Consider the following 10,911-nt stretch of genomic DNA (forward strand, 5'->3'; position numbering starts at 1 on the left):
CAAGTCTGTTCTCTATGTCTATCAGCCTATTTCTGTTTCATAGTTAGGTTCATTTGTATCATAATTTAGATTCCAGGTATCTGATATCATATGGTTTTTGTCTTCCTCTTAATCCATCCATGTTGCTGCAAATGGCATTATTTCATATACATATACACATAGCATTTTCTTTATCTGTCAATGGATAGGCCAGGTCATTGGATAGGCCAGGTCATTGCTATGTCTTGGCTATTGTGATGAAAATAGAGTTGCTTGTATCTTTCTGAATTATCGTTTTTTTCTGGATATACACTCAGGAATGGGATGGCTGAAACATAGGGCAACTCTATTTTTAGTTTTCTGAGGAAACTCCATATCGTTTTCCACATTAGGTGCACCAACTTGCATTCCTAACATAGTGTAGGAAGATGCCCTTCTTACCACACCTTCTCCAGTATTTGTTATTTGTAGACTTTTAAATGATGGTCATTTTGACCAGTGTGAGGTGATACCTCATTGAAGTTTTGATTTGCATTTCTCTAATAATTAACAATGTTGAGCATCTTTTCATGTACCTGTTGGGCATCTGTATTGAAATCTATTTATGATAGAAACTCTCAAAAAAATGGGTATAGGAGGAACATACCTGAGCAAAATAAGGCCATACAATCGAAGCCCACAGCTAGCATGATACTCAACAGTGAAAAGTTGAAAGCATTTCCTCTAGGATCAGGAACAAGACAGGGAAGTCTTGCTCACTCTCACCACTTTTATTCAACAGAGTATTGGAAATCCTAGGCACAGCAATCATATAAGAAAAATGAATAAAAGTAATCCATATTGGAAAGGAAGAAAGAAAACTCACTATTTGTACATGGCATGATACTATACATAGAACAATGAAATGGGTTAAGTTGTAGGATATGAAATTAATGCAGACTATACTGTCAAGACAATATGGTATTGGCATAGAAATGGAAATATAGATCAATGGAACAAGATGGAACTCCCAGAGATAAAGCCACATCTACAGTCACCGAATCTATGACAAGGGAGGCAAGAATATACAATGGAGAAAAGACAGTCTCTTCACCAAGTGGTGCTGAGAAAACTGGACAACCGCAAGTAAAGAAGGAAATTAGAGCTCTCCCTAACACCATATACAAAAATAAACTCAAAATGGATTAAAGACCTGAATGTAAAATCAGACACTATGAAACTCTTACAGAAAACATAGGCAGAACAATTTTTGACATAAATGCAGCAAGATCTTTTTTGACCCACCACCAAGATTTTTGGAAATAAAAACAAAAATAAATAAATGGGGACTAAATAAACTTAAAATCTTTTGCACAGCAAAGGAAATCATACACAAGATGAAAATACAGTCGTCAGAATGGGAGATAATAATTCCAAATGAAGCAACTGACAAAGGATTAATCTCCAAAATATGCAAGCAGCTTATGGAGTGCAATATCAAACAAAACAAAACAAAACAAAACAAAACACCCAATCAAAAAATGAAGACTTAGAATGACATTTCTCCAAAGAAGGCATACAGATGGCCAAAAAAAAAAAAAAGAAAGAAAGAAAGAAAAGATGCTCAACACTGCTCATTACTAGAGAAAAGCAAATCAAAACTACAATGAGGTATCACTTCATACTGGTCAGAATGGTCATCATCAAAATATCTACAAACAATAAATGCTGAAGGGGTGTGGAAAAAGGGGACCCCTTCATGTGCTACTGGTTGGAGTACAAATTGGTAAAGCCACTACAGAAAACAGTATGGAGGTTTCTTAAGAAACTAAAAGTAGACCTACCATATGACTCAGTAATCCCATTACTGGGCATATATCAGAGAAAAGCATAAATTCAGAAAGATACATGCACTCCAGTATTCATAGCAGTACTATTAATAATAGCCAGGACACAGTAACAACCTAAATGCCCATCGATGGAAGAATGGGTAAAAATGTGGTACATATATACAAGGGAGTATTGCTCAGCCATAAAAAAAAAGAACAAATTTGAGTCAGTTTCTAGTGAGGTGGATGAACTTAGAGCCTATTATCACAGAATGAAGTAAGTCAGAAAAAGAAAAATACCATATGTTAAAGCATAAATAGAATCTAGAAAAATGGTACTCATGGACCTATTTCTAGGGAAGGAATAGAGATGAAAATATAAAGAATGGACTTTTGGACCCAGTGAGGGAAGGAAAGAGTGGAAAGAATGGAGAAAGTAGCATCAATATATATTGTGTTAAAATAGATAGCTTGTGAGAAGTTGCTGAATAACATAGGGTTAGGGCCCAGCCTGGCACTCTGTGATGACCTAGAGGGGTGGTTTGGGGGAGGGAAGGGAGGTTGAGAGGAAGGGGATATAGGTATAATTATGGCTGATTTGTGTTGTTGTAAGGCAGAAACCAACATTGTAAAGCAATTTTTCTCCAATTAAAAAATAAATTGGTCTTCCCACATGTCGCTAGTAGTAAAGAACCCACCTGTCAATGCAGATAGATGTAAGAGACGTGGGTTCTGTCTCTGGATTGGGAAGCTCCCCTAGAGGAGGACACAGCAACTGAATCCAGTATTCTTGCCTGAAGAATATCATGGACAGAGGAGCTGGGTGGGCTATGGTCCATAGGGTTGCAAAGAGTCAGACATGACTAAAGCAGCTTAGCAAGCTCACATGCACAAAAAGTAAATTTTAAAAATATACATGGCCCACAAAAAAAGGACAAAATAATGCCATTTGCAGAGACATGGGGGGACCTATAGACTGTTCTATTGAGTGAAGTAAGTCAGAGAAAAACAAATATAGTATATTAATGCATACATGTGGAATCTAGTGAAATGGTATCAGTTCAGTTCAGTTTAGTTCAGTCACTCAGTCGTGCCGACTGTTTACGACCCCATGAATTGCAACACGCCAGGCCTCCCTGTCCATCACCAACACCCGGAGTTCACTCAGACTCACGTCCATTGAGTCAGTGATGCCATCCAGCCATCTCATCCTCTGTCGTCCCCTTCTCCTCCTGCCCCCAATCCCTCCCAGCATCAGAGTCTTTTCCAATGAGTCAACTCTTCACATGAGGTGGCCAAAGTACTGGAGTTTCAGCTTTAGCATCATTCCTTCCAAAGAACATCCAGGGCTGATCTCCTTTAGAATGGACTGGTTGGATCTCCTTGCAGTCCAAGGGACTCTCAAGAGTCTTCTCCAAAACCACAGTTAAGCATCAATTCTTCAGCGCTCAGCTTTCTTCACAGTCCAACTCTTGCATCCATACATGACCACTGGAAAAACAGCCTTGACTAGATGGAATTTTGTTGGCAAAGTAATGTCTCTGCTTTTCAATATGCTATCTAGGTTGGTCATAACTTTTCCCTTAAGGAGTAAGTGTCTTTTAATTTCATGGCTGCAGTCACCATCTGCAGTGATTTGGGAGCCCCCCAAAATAAAGTCTGACACTGTTTCCTCTGTTTCCCCATCTATTTCCCATGAAGTGATGGGACCAGATGCCATGATCTTAGTTCTATGAATGTTGAGCTTTAAGCCAACTTTTTCACTCTCCACTTTCACTTTCATCAAGAGGCTTTTTAGTTCCTCTTCACTTTCTGCCATAAGGGTGGTGTCATCTGCATATCTGAGGTTATTGATATTTCTCCCAGCAATCTTGATTCCAGCTTGTGTTTCTTCCAGCCCAGCTTTTCTCATGATGTACTCTGCATATAAGTTAAATAAGAAGGCTGACAATATACAGCCTTAACATACTCCTTTTCATATTTGGAACCAGTCTGTTGTTCCATGTCCTGTTCTAACTGTTGCTTCCTGACCTGCATATAGGTTTCTCAAGAGGTAGGTCAGGTGGCCTGGTATTCCTATCTCTTTCAGAATTTTCCACAGTTTATTGTGATGCACACAGTCAAAGGCTTTGGCATAATCAATGAAGCAGAAATAGATGTTTTTCTGGAACTCTCTTACACTTGCGATGATCCAGCGGATGTTGGCAATTTGATGTCTGGTTCCTCTGCCTTTTCTAAAACCAGCTTGAACGTCTGGAATTTCATGGTTCACGTATTGCTGAAGCCTGGCTTGGAGAATTTTGAGCATTACTTTACTAGCATGTGAGATGAATGCAATTGTGCGGTAGTTTGAGCATTCTTTGGCATTTTCTTTCTTTGGGATTGGAATGAAAACTGACCTTTTCCAGTCCTGAGGCCACTGCTGAGTTTTCCAAATTTGCTGGCATATTGAGTGCAGCACTTTCACAGCATCATCTTTCAGGATTTGAAATAGCTCAACTGGAGTTCCATCACCTCCACTAGCTTTGCTCATAGTGATGCTTTCTAAGGCCCACTTGACATCACATTCCATAATGTCTGGCTCTAGGTGAATGATCATACCATCGTGATTATAGATGATTTTATTTGCAAAGCAGAAATAGACATAAAGGTAGATACCAAAGAGGAAAGATGGGGGATGGAAGGAATTGGAAAATTGGGAGTGACATATGTACTATTGATACTACATATAAGATAGATAAGTAATGAGAACATACTGCATAGCACAGGAAACACTACTTAATGCACTGTGGTCACCTGAGTGGGTAGAAAGTTCAAAAGGATGACGATATATGTATGTGTATGGCTGTGTAGTATAATGATATATGTCTGTTCATTTTGCTGTAGAGTAGAAACTAACACACATTGTAAAGCAACTATACTCCAATAAAAATTTATTTAAAAATATTCAGAGTGTTCATAGCAGCATTATTTACAGTAGCCAAGATACAGAAGCAAGCTAAATACCCATCAATAGATCAATGGATGTGAATTATATGTGAAAAAGATGTGAATTATTTGTACAAGTGTATACCATGTGCATGAGTGCTAAGTTGCTTCAGTTGTGTCTGACTCTGTGCGACCCTGTGGACGATAGCCCACCAGGCTCCTCTGTCCATAGGATTCTCCAAACAAGAATACTTGAGTGGATTGCCATGCCCTCCTCACAATAGAATATTACTCAGACATGAAGAAGAGTGGGATTTTGCCATTTACAACAACATAGATGGACTTAGAGGGTATTATGCTTAGTGACAATAATCAGACAGAGAAAGTCAAATACTACATGTTCTCTCTTATATGTAGAACCTGAAAAGTAAAACAAAAGAATGAATGTAACAAAACAGAAACAGATCTAGAGAATGAACTAATGATTACCAGTGGGGGAGGAAAGTGGGGGCCTGGTAAGGGGATTAAGAGGTACAAACCACTATGTATAAAATAGATAAGCTACAAGAATTTATCTTGTAGAGCAGAGGGGATATAGAGAATATTTTATGATAACTTTTAATGGAATAATACTTTAGAAAAATTTTGATCCACTATGCTGTATACGGAGAAGGCAATGGCACCCCACTGTGGTACTCTTGCCTGGAAAATCCCATGGATGGAGGACCCTGGTGGGCTGCAGTCCATGGGGTCGCTAAGAGTCGGACACGACTGAGAGACTTCACTTTCACTTTTCACTTTCATGCACTGGAGAAGGAAATGGCAACCCACTCCAGTGTTCTTGCCTGGAGAATCCCAGGGATGGGGAAGCCTGGTGGGCTGCCGTCTATGAGGTCGCACAGTGTCGGACACGACTGTAGCGACTTAGCAGCAGCAGCAGCAGCATGCTGTATATCTGAAAGTAAAATAATATCATAAATAAACTATACCTCAATTATCACACAGCACTGGATGTGTAGAGAAGCTCTCTTCTGAGACATACAGGTGCTCTGGAGCACTGCAGAGGGAGAGAGTGAAGATAGCTCTCATTCCCTAAAGTAAGGCAGAGGAGGAGTGCAAAGATGGTAGTACCTACTGAATAAAGGTGAAAATAGAAATTTAAAAAAAGAAAAAGGGGAATAAAATGAAAAACAATATGGTTCCAACTGACTCTAGCAGAGGGAGAGCAGGAAAATGGCACACGCTAGCTTTCGACCCTGGGGAGAGTCCTAGCAGGTGCCTGCAGCTCTGACCAAAGCTTTAAAACTAGGAAATGAATCTCTTTCACATAAAGTCTCAGAGCTTTTCAAGGGCTCAATTTACCACAGCCTGCAGGTTTCTTGGGCTTGAGCCCTGTTAGTCTTCACATAGAGGTGTTTTAGGGGCTTGTATCTCAGGTGTCTGACTCTAGAGTTGGGGTGTCTGTTGGGGTACCAGCCCTTCTCTCCTCAGGAAGAAGTGTCCGGTTTGGGGTTCACTCCTGATTATGGTTCTATTGCTGTGGATGGGGGTTATGGTTAGACTGTGTCTCAGCCTTTTCCACTTACTTTAATGTGAGTTCCCTCTCATTTGTTTGATGTGAAGAGGTAGCTCTGACAGTTTTAGTTTTTTTTTTTTTTTTCATAAGAAGTTGTTCCATATATAACTGTAGGATCTGTGTGTCCATGGGAGAAGATGAGCTCAGGATATTCTCATATCACCATCTCAAACCAGACCCTCAATGGTAGTATAAATAGTAGAGTATCAACACAAGGACAGAAACAAATGAGAACAGAGATATACAATCACTTGTATGACAAAGGGGTGCTGCAGTGTAGTGAAGAAAAGATGGTCTTTCAAGAAGTTTGCAAAGGAGATGAAAGCCTTGAAGGTGAGGAGTGTAGTGGCTTACCATCAGAAGTTGACAGTGCCCTATTGAGAGCCATCACTGAAGCTGATCCTCTTAAACAACTCCACAGGAAGTTGCCGAAGAACTCAACATTGACCATTCTACCTACTCAACACTGACCATTCAAATTTGGCATTTGAAGCAAATTGAAAAGATGAAGAAGCTTGATAAGTGGGTGCCTCATGAACTGGCCACCAAATAAAGATATCGTTGTTCTGAAGTGTCATTTTCTCTTATTCTATGCAAAAACAATGAACCATTTCTCTATCAGACTGTGAGGTGCAATAAAAAGTGGATTTTATACTGCAATCAGTGATAACCAGATCAGTGATTGGCCTGAGAAAAAGCTCCAAAACACTTCCTAAAACCAAACTTGCACCCCTCCTGAGAAAATGGTCATGTCACTGTTTGGTGGTCTCCTGCTGGTCTGATCCACTACAGCTTGCTGAACTCTGGCGAGACCACTACATCTGAGAAGTATGCTCACCAAACCAATGAGAGGCATGAAAACGGCACCACCTGCAGCCAGCACTGGTAGACAGAGTAGGCCCAGTTCTTCTCCACAACGACTCCCAACCACATGTTGAACAACCTCTTCAAAAGTTGAACAAATTAGGTTATGAAGTTTTGCTTATCCACCATATTCACCTGACCTCTTGCCAACAAACTATCACTTCTTCAAGCATCTCGACAACTTGTTGCAGGGAAAATGCTTCCATAACCTGCAGGATGTAGAAAATGCTTTCTAAGAGTTCCTCGAATCTTGAAGCACAGATTTTTATGTTATAGGAATAAATAAACTTATATTTTTATTGGAAAAAATGCATTGATTGTAATGGTTCCTATTTTGATTAATAAAGATGTGTTTGAGCCTAGTTATAATGATTTAAAATTCAGGAGCCAAAACGACAATTACTTTTGCACCAACCTAATATAATGTGCAAATAAAGATAAAACACTTTGGGAGAAAGCAGACTGTGACCAGTATTCCCATAGTCTACTCCTACCCTGGGTCAAAGCAATGGCCTGAGATCAGTAAACAAGTCTTTCCTTGGCTCTGCCTCTGTTCATAAGCACCAGTGCCCATACCTGGGGACACTTTCATTGGTCCTCACCAATGAAAGCTTCTGCTATTTTACCCTTCTTCCTGGCTTCTCCAGTGCCCTCCAATGATACCATCTTGTGTCATTACCAGTGCTGATTGCTGTACAGAACAATCTGCCCTATTTTCAGTTCAAGTTCTATTAAAACATGCTTTTGCATGTTTATGCTTTCTTTGACATGCTTTGCATGTTTACATTCAATGTACTTAGCCTTGTGACTACAGAGGTCAAGTCCAAGGGTACTCCTTGAGACCATGATGACTCTGTGATTGGCATTTTCTCTCTCCTTGAAATTTTGTTTCTGAGACCTCAGCTCTCTTTGCATTGCAATGACATACTTCATGGAATCCCTGTTCTCCAGATTAAATAAGTTTTCAGCAGACCCTCCCTGGCCAGGACTTTAACTATGCCCAGATTTGTAGCCTAGAGAAATCAAGAATTAGATTCCATTTAATACTTCTTTGTATAAATATATTCCTGTGATATTACAAGAAATAAGGCAATTAGTAGTTATGGATTTTACAGAATAATAAAACTCCAAGTAAATATTTTTGAGTCAAAAATTGAAAAAGTGAGCATAAATAAACAGAATTCTGTGGTCCAGTTAGTCTTCAGACAAAGGAAAAAATTGTCATTCCTTTATGCATAATGAGAAGTGAATTGAAAACAAAAACCAAGAATTCCCTGATGGGCCCATGGTGAGGACTCCAATCCCTGGTAGGGGAACTAAGATCCTGAAACAGCAACTACAACAACAAAAAAGAAAATGAACAAAATATGCAGTAAGAAAATTCATTCTGTGTAAAACCTACAGGGTAAAAATGGTCTTTTTTTTTTTTTTTTTGCTCTTCTAAGCATTATACTTTTTTGAAATTTAATTGTTATTGAATTATTATTGAATAATGGCCAAGTTGAAATAGTACAAACTTTGAAGTGTCCTGGTATGGCCTCAGCTGGCATGATCAGTATGATTCATTTTTCAGCCAAGAGTTTTTACATTTCTAAGACCATCTACCTCCTCAGATCCTTTGTTTTGGAGGGTGAAGGAGGAGAAGCAGCAACAAAGTCATGCTGGAAGAGGCAGTGGAGGCCTGACGGACTTTCTTCACCTTATTTCATTAGAAAATGCTTGCTGTGACAAAGCCCTGTCTTGATGTTGCTCACCTAAGATTCACATTGCCCCATCTACAGCAGAGTTCAGGTCTTTGCTTCCTGAGAATAATTCTGTACCTTATTTTTAATTTAATTCCATTTTGGAAGTAAATCATTTTAGTTTTATTTATAGCCTTATTTTTCTGTTGAAAATTGTGTTCAAAACTTTTTCAGACTAGTCCTACGCCATCAAAATGAAGAATCCCTCAAAGATTTCCATAAGCAAACAATTTTACAATTCCAAGATATTTTTCTCAGTTAAGGAGACAAATACTTAGTTTTCTAAATCGTTTTATCAATAAGCAATATGGGAGTAACAAATCATTATCTCAGTTACCAAGAAGATAATGTATTTGGAAGGTTCTGAGAAGTAAGTTTCTAAGAAGGAATTGAACAACTGGCACCTATCACTAATAATGCCATGTTCATTACTAAAAAACAATGGGCCTTATTCACATACACTCACACACATGCATGCCTAAGTAAGAGGCTTTGTGCACAACGTAATTACCTAATTGCAGATCAGACTATCACAATCACAGGATAAAATAGTGTGAAATAAGGTACCAATAAGGCAGTAGTAACAGCAAAGCTAAGGGAGATAAACAAACAAAAAAAAAAAAAGATTGAGGTTGATACAGTGGCCAGCTAGACTGCATGAGAGCATTTTAGATTGCTTTAGTTAACAATGCTATAGAAACTATGAAGAATCTAAGAAAGGCATAGCTGTTGGCCCCAGTGACTAAAACTTCAGGGCCGTGACAAGAAAGAGTGTTTCTGCCTGAGGGTAACATGCTGTTAGTAATCACATGGAATACACAAGCATTATGTTTGTCCATTGAACTAAATATTTATTTAAAGAAATTGTATATAATACTTGATTACATCACAATTTTTAAAAACATCATCATCACTGAAAATTCAGGAAAAGGAATATAATAAAATCATGAAGTATTTTATTTAAAGTATTGAAGGGTTTTGAATATTTTGAAGTGAATATTGGTAATGGAATCCTTTTCATAGCCTAAAGTAAATGTCATTAAATATTTAAATATTAAATATTGCCGCTCAGAACTTTAGTAAAGGTCAAGATTTTGTTTTTCACTCTGATTTTTCAGTTGAAAAATTACCTCACTCAAGAATCCTCTATGATGTCTTAATATATTTAAATAAACGGGTTTAAGGACTTGAAAGCCTCAATGGAATAAGAAAGACTGAAAAGTGACTTGGCAAGCAGATGAGCATATGTTCTTCGAGCAGCTTGCAGACAATTTGCCTGGATGGACAAATAGGACTTTGTCCTCCAAATATTGAATATATGAGCTCTAATCATTGATAGCTGAAATGGCAACCCACTCCAGTATTCTTGCCTGGAGAATCCCATGGACAGAGGAGCCTGGCAGGCTGAAGTCCATGGAATCTCAAAGAATCTGACACAACTGAGCAACTAACACTTTCACTTTTTTGATCACAGAGCTGCAGAGAAAGAGGTAGAGACCAGTGTTTTGGCACTGTCCCCCAACCCCCATTGTTGCAAGCTCCTCCTCCCTTGGATGAAGTGATTGCCATGGGTGAAGAGATCAGCGACCTTTTTGCACCTTGGATTTTGTCTTTATTATTATTATTTTTTCCTTCTGGGAACCAGGCACTGAGAGTAGGACATTCAAAATAACCACATATACTGAAAAAATTATAAAGCAACTGCACATGACTAAGGAGAGGCACAGACTAAGAAAATCCTGAGAAGGTGTTATATTTACACTTCAGGCTGAAATATGGCACAGGAATATCCCCAAACAATACAAAATAAAAACAAAAAAATCAAACCTTGGGGGAGCAAGAGGGTCTTATTTTTGCAGAAGTTGTTATTGAGTCACTCAGTCGGGTCCGATTCTTTGTAATCCCATGGACTGCAGCACACCAGGCTTCCCTGTTCTTCACCATCTCCCAAAGCTTGCTCAAACACATGTCCATCTCATCGGTGATGCTATCCAACCATCTCATTCTCTGTTGT

The sequence above is a fragment of the Oryx dammah genome, unplaced genomic scaffold (genome assembly GCF_014754425.2).
Source record: "Oryx dammah isolate SB20612 unplaced genomic scaffold, SCBI_Odam_1.1 HiC_scaffold_16, whole genome shotgun sequence".
Lineage (NCBI taxonomy): Eukaryota > Metazoa > Chordata > Mammalia > Artiodactyla > Bovidae > Oryx > Oryx dammah.